Genomic DNA, 5,804 nt, shown 5'->3' on the forward strand with positions numbered 1-5,804 from the left:
ATGAGCGAAAGAGATCACGAATGTAAAATGCCTGGAACATAGTAGGCACTAAGGAAATTCTTTCATCACTTCCTTTCCTCTCTTCTTCCCTTTAAAAACTTTCCCACTCCGAGCTACATTAGGTATCACTGAGGTTCTTAAAAACCACAGGCCCATTGCGCTGTCCGCTGGGTGCCTCATGCCACAGACCAGTTACTGAAGGGCATCCTTCCTGCAGCTTGGCTGCACCACTTCTCCAACAACCTGGCCTGCCGCATGAGTCCCAACTACCACCCCAACCCCCAGACTTCAAGCTCCACCAAGAGACTCTTGGGAGTGACGGGGTGGGTGATGAAGAGGGATTTAGGGAATAAAAAGTGATTGTGGAGAAAAACTGAATGAGCTAGTTACAGAACCTCAGTCTCCTGGCTCTGCCTTGGAGGCGGGTTCGTGTGCAGTGACTTGATTGCCAATAAGAGGTAAGGGGCTAGCCAGGATCTGTGTAGTTTACCTTACAGGGCATAGAACTGAGGCTGTACAAAACATACTTTTACACAAGTCTTACATGAATTTCAGACAACTACATGTGAGCTTGTAATGCCCAAGCACAGACATGCTTTGTGTGCAAATGCACATGTTCATCTTCATTGGCAAACACTTCGAGTGTAAGTATATAATGCCAGGCAGGAGGATGCATCTATACACTGGAAAATTGCAGTTATAGGTAAAGTTGCACTCTCAGACAACTCTATGGAGATGCCTGTGTAGGGTTCTCTGAGACCATGTTTTGCATATTTGCAAAACTTTCGAAGTTACAAGAATGTGTGTACATGCTGCACACGCACAGATGCCCTCAAATGAGGAACGGGACCATCAACCCAAAGACGCGCGTGCGCGAGTGTTCACACAGACGTGTGTGTGCTCTAGCGCCTGCACAAGGCCAGCGCCCAGGCACACTGACGCCCGCACGCGTACACATAAGCATGTTTTACTGACGCATCTGGGGCACTTTCTTTCAAAGAAAGGAGGGAATGAAGATCTAATCTGGGAGTCACCGGGGTTCATCGGGAGGTTGCCCAACGGGTAGGGAAAAAAATGTAACAGCACTTGAGCGTTTGTCCGTGGTACAGCTCTGTGCCCAAGCTGGAAGGATGCAATGCGTTTCCTAGAACTCGAGGGGCTGGCTCCCTTCGGAGCTGCGGGGCGGGGGAGGAGCACTCGGTTACTCTTTGCCGCGGGCTTCCCCAGAAAGGTGGAAACACACCCTGCGGCTCTTCACTTCCCCCATGTCTGTAAGCACACGCTTTCTTCGCCACCTCTCTGACCAACAGCCCACACCCACCGCCGACCGACCCCGAATTCCCTGACAGGATTGCCGCCGGGTGCGCCCGCGTATGTATCCCTCCGTGTCTGGCTGGGACGCGCTCGGGTCGGCAAAGGGCTCAAACTTCATTTCCCGCCACGGGATCTGGGCACCCCTCCCGCCCCCGACACCACACACACCCCAGCCCTGAATTCAGAGGCCGGTAACTTTGCTAATCTCCCCCAGCGGTGAGGGGAACATCGCACAACCGCTGAGCCCTGTCCACGGAGACTAAACAAGGAGAGGAACAGGCTGTAAACACACATCTTGACACGTGAGTGACATTTACACGGTGCAAGAAGCCGCAGCCGCGAGGATGGCGGCGGGTGGGGGGAGCAGGCATCCGCAGGTAAATGGAACCTTCGGAAGCGCCGGAAACAGAGGCCCCTCGACGCCCCTCCCCCAGGTACGGGAAAGGACTCCCCAGGTCGCTTGAACCTGCCTTCTGTGGGAGGTGACAGGTGAACGGAATTCAGGTCTGGCTACTCTCGCCGCTGCCTACCTCCCCACCATCTGCTTCCTCGCAGACAGGCAGACCCGGCGCATAATGAGGTAGCAGCCTCCAGCCGGCCACCGTGACTAACTCAGAACAAAAGCTCTCCCTCCACGCCTCTTCCAACAAAGGGGCCACCAGCCCTGGCGCTCCCCGAAGGCTGCGGGGCTCCGGGCTGCCGGCTGCGGAGCTGCCGCTCGGAAACTTCCCGGGGCTGCCGGCGCCACGGAGCCGGGGCCGGGAGGGAGGAAGCACATGCCGCCCAGAGAAAGTGAGGCCGGGCCTGGCGGGGGAAGAGGGGGCGGGAGCCGGGTAGCCGCGGAAGGAGGGTGATTGATCAGTGCGCCGTTCCCGGCGCTCTGTCCCGTTATTAGAGGCGGCCAAAGCAGGGCCACGCAATAACCTCCGAATCGCCAACTAATTGACGCTGCAGGCAACTACTTCATTGTGCGCGCTGGTTTTATGTCTTCATAGCCGGTGATTGACAAGGTGTAATTAGTCATCTCACTCGGTGATAAACATGGGCACCCTCCTCCCGCGGCATCAGGCCGTGTGTACCAGCAGAGGAAGCGATAGTTGACGCTGATATACCATTAAATCAAAATGAAGACGTTCAGAAGTGTGTGTTTGCTGTGACGCTCTGATGGTTTATTTCTCAAATACGGCACCAACAGATTTACTTGATTTGCAAGTTAACTACAACATTAACTGGTTTTATTTATTTTGCCTCTTCTTTCCTTTTCCTAGGCAGGGATGTTGCTCTTGGAGAATGTGAAGACAGTTTGCTTCTTGACAAGCGAGCGAACGGGCGCCCAGATTTTTGCAGCCTCTCGAGTCTCTCCCGAGGGAAAGGCAGGCAGAGAAAACGCCTGATTTGGGAGCCACCAGGGAAGGATTCCGCGCAGGGGGAGCCGCCCTCTTTGGCCCCAGACCGGCCTGCCGGGGACCCCCTTTGGGCACAGCCAACGGATGACCTGAAACACTGAGGATTGTGCTGGGGGTTGGGGTGGGGAAAGCCTTTTGGATAATAACTGCAAAGAAGAAAGAGGTGAAGACAACTGTTTCTTCTCTGCCTTGCAGCAGGAGGAACTGTGTTCTTAGAGCTGTTGGCTGCAGTCACAGGGCCAGTTGCCTGCCTCGGTTCCCTGAGTAAAGTGTAATGTCTCCTGTTCTCAGGGTTGCACCCTTCAGCAAATTATATACCTTGCTCAGCTGTGAAGTAGGTCTTGCTTAGGGAAGTGTGTGTGTGTTTATGGGGGTGTGTCTCTCTACAGTGAGGCTGTTACTAGAGGTGCTAGTTATTCATTTCAAAAATCTGGTGGTTAAAAACTTTAAAAAGGGGAGGGAGCATTGCTGGTTGGGCTCCCTGGGATTGCTGGGGTCTGTCTTGACTCTAATTCTGGTTAGAGAATGGCGAGGACTGAACAAAACTACCAACTGAAAGCCCACTTCCAGTGAATCACACAGGCCCCCAGGAACCCCCCAGTGGGGAAAGCTCCCTGCACTTTCCCCTTCTCTCTAACCTCTGTCTTGAGTTTGTTTAGCAGAGGAATGGTGATTCCTTGCCACCATGCAGGAATGTGGGGTTGTGGACATCTCCAAGAAGAGATAGGGTGAAGCCGAGTCACAAGGATGACAGAAAAGTCTCATATTTTCAAAAATGACCCCCTTCTACCCAGGCCTGGGCAGGAGAGGCAAAGAGGGGAGTGTTTTATACTGATGTGAGAGGCTGTCAGTCAGCAGCAAATCAGCTCAAGCATGGCCACTTTATGAAATCAACTCTTTTTGCCTTGGTCAAACCTTACCAAAAATCTGCTGGTTACTCATACTGACAATATAAATTAGCTGCTTCTTAGGTTTTTTTGAGGAAGAATACCACGTCTGTTGATAGATAAATGGCTTGGCCCGACTCAGGCAGAGAAGAGCCCAATTCCTCCTCCTCTTATCCCTGCAGCGATCTGAACAGTTCCGAGACCGCCTCCCAGGGCGTCAGCTGAGCAGGTTGGGGAACTAACCAGGGCCCTCTCTCTAGGGCCCTGTTAAATGCACTGAACTTAAAATGAAACACGAAGTGTGAATTTCAGGTTTGAACATGATGCATCAGGAAACGTGGAGGTTGGCAGCCCTTTTCTCCCTCCTGCCTTTCGGTAGCAGGTATTAATATTGTATTAAATGTTATGAGAAAGTAAAGGCTGCGGAGAGGAATGTGCTCAGATGCAATTTTGTCAAGGTTTTTATCTGTGATTATGATTCCAGATGTAGAAACTCCCGGAGGAGGGAAATGAGGGGCTGCTGGCGTGTGACATGTGTTTTAAGGTGTTTGGCAGTGTTTCTCAAAGTGGTGACAAAATGTTCAATTTTATTACAGGGAATCGGCAAAAAAAAAATGAATATACTAGGCTGGAGAGTGTTCATCTCAGCAGAGGATTTACCATTACTGATTAGGGTGGGGAAAGTTTGTATCTGGGTCCGCTTAAATCACATTGTCAACAATGTAAATCTGTCAGATCAGATTATTCCGAAAGCACTATTGTAACAAATACACAAAGCTAATTGCATCTCTCTACCTTCTAATTTCCATGCAAGATGTAAACTGCCCTGGAAGCACACAAAAAAAGTAAATATTGCAACGTGTCATTTTTTAAAACTGGTGTACCTACCACTATTGCTTGAGAGTGATTTTTCTTAACCTAACCCAGAATACTACTCAGTCCTAGAAGGGACCCTAGTCCTAGAATTTTGCTCATTCTGTTAATCTGGTTGCTTTTTAGGTAGGAGCACAACTAAAAGCAATGAATTTCCTCACACAGGGAACCACATTTTGCTAAAAGGAAAATCAGGAAGATTGTATGGGGAAAAAAAGTGGGGTTGGGGGAGGAGGCAGCTGAACTCTTGACTGACAACTCTTGTATCTACATGCGCTTGAATCTGGAAAAATTCCTACCACAGTCTTTTCTCCATTCAGAGACATCTCTGCCACCCCTCTCTAACAGCAGTATACCCCTAAACTCTATTTCCAACCAAAGGTTCCCTCATAAACCTTTTATAAGCTTCACATACACTAATCGACGCAGGTACGCAGCTAGCGCTGACTAGACTGGAGGAGGATTTGGTAAACATTTCCATAGAACAAAAAGAGGGGGTTTTGGCTAAAGATGCTGGACTTGGCTCTCCCACAAGTCCTCAACCAGAGACTCTCAGCACACACAGGACACATTACTGCATGTGGATTGCCCCACATCTAGCACACGCAGTCTGGTCCGTCAGCCCATTTCCTGAAGCTCACAAGTATTCAGCCCCAGCCCTTCCTTAATCCCGGCTAAGGAATGTTGATTTTGGCTTCCCAGCCACTGGCACTATTTTACCATCACAAAACATACTGGTTCCTAGCACAAATCGCACCTTCCTGGGAAGGAAGAAGGTTCCTCTCCTGTGAAGTGGTTGGTACATTTCTGAGGGGAACAGTGAGGTTGCACGGAAGGGAAAATGCTCAGCGTGGTCACCGTCTCTCCCTGCGCTTTCAGCAGAGCCCTTTCTCTACCCCAGCCCAACTTTCCACTGGCTTGATTAGCAAACCTCTACTGCTATTTGGGCAGCCGGCATTGTCTCCTTAGGTGAGGAACGAGTCATTTCCCACATAAGCTTCAACCGAAGCCCAACCTCTTGCCCCCTCCCCCATTTTTATTCTTCCATTAATTAAAACAACTAATGTTCCATCGATTATCTTTGCATGAATGAAAATCATTACGGGCCCTTGCAGGTATATGGGAAATTCTGTTTGCTCAAGTATTCACACTTTGATTTCCAATAGACTCATTTTCCCAGGCATAAAGAAATTCAAACAAAACAAAACAAAAACAAAAACAGAATCTCCTGACACTTTGCAGTAAAGCATGAAGACTGGTAGTAATGAGCTTGTGCCGATCTCCTGCAGGAAGGAATGCTCAGATGGCCCTGTTTTAGAGCTGA

At 50.0% G+C, this 5,804-nt stretch overlaps 1 long non-coding RNA gene across 2 annotated transcripts; it reads left to right on the forward strand.

Annotated features, from left to right (window-relative positions):
- The first annotated feature begins 1,765 nt into the window (after window positions 1-1,765).
- LOC147362560 (uncharacterized) lies at window positions 1,766-5,097 on the forward strand. Of its 2 annotated transcripts, none has more exons than XR_015136360.1 (2): window positions 1,766-2,106; window positions 2,583-5,097. It is a non-coding gene; the product is annotated as an uncharacterized LOC147362560 (long non-coding RNA). The 2 variants fall into 2 exon arrangements; XR_015136359.1 differs by lacking the exon at window positions 1,766-2,106 and adding an exon at window positions 2,123-2,454.
- The last annotated feature ends 707 nt before the right edge of the window (window positions 5,098-5,804 follow it).

This window comes from Bos grunniens, chromosome 11, assembly GCF_055505025.1.
Source record: "Bos grunniens cultivar Pamir isolate PY7600 chromosome 11, Bosgru_T2T1.0, whole genome shotgun sequence".
In the NCBI taxonomy this organism is placed as follows: Eukaryota; Metazoa; Chordata; class Mammalia; order Artiodactyla; family Bovidae; genus Bos; species Bos grunniens.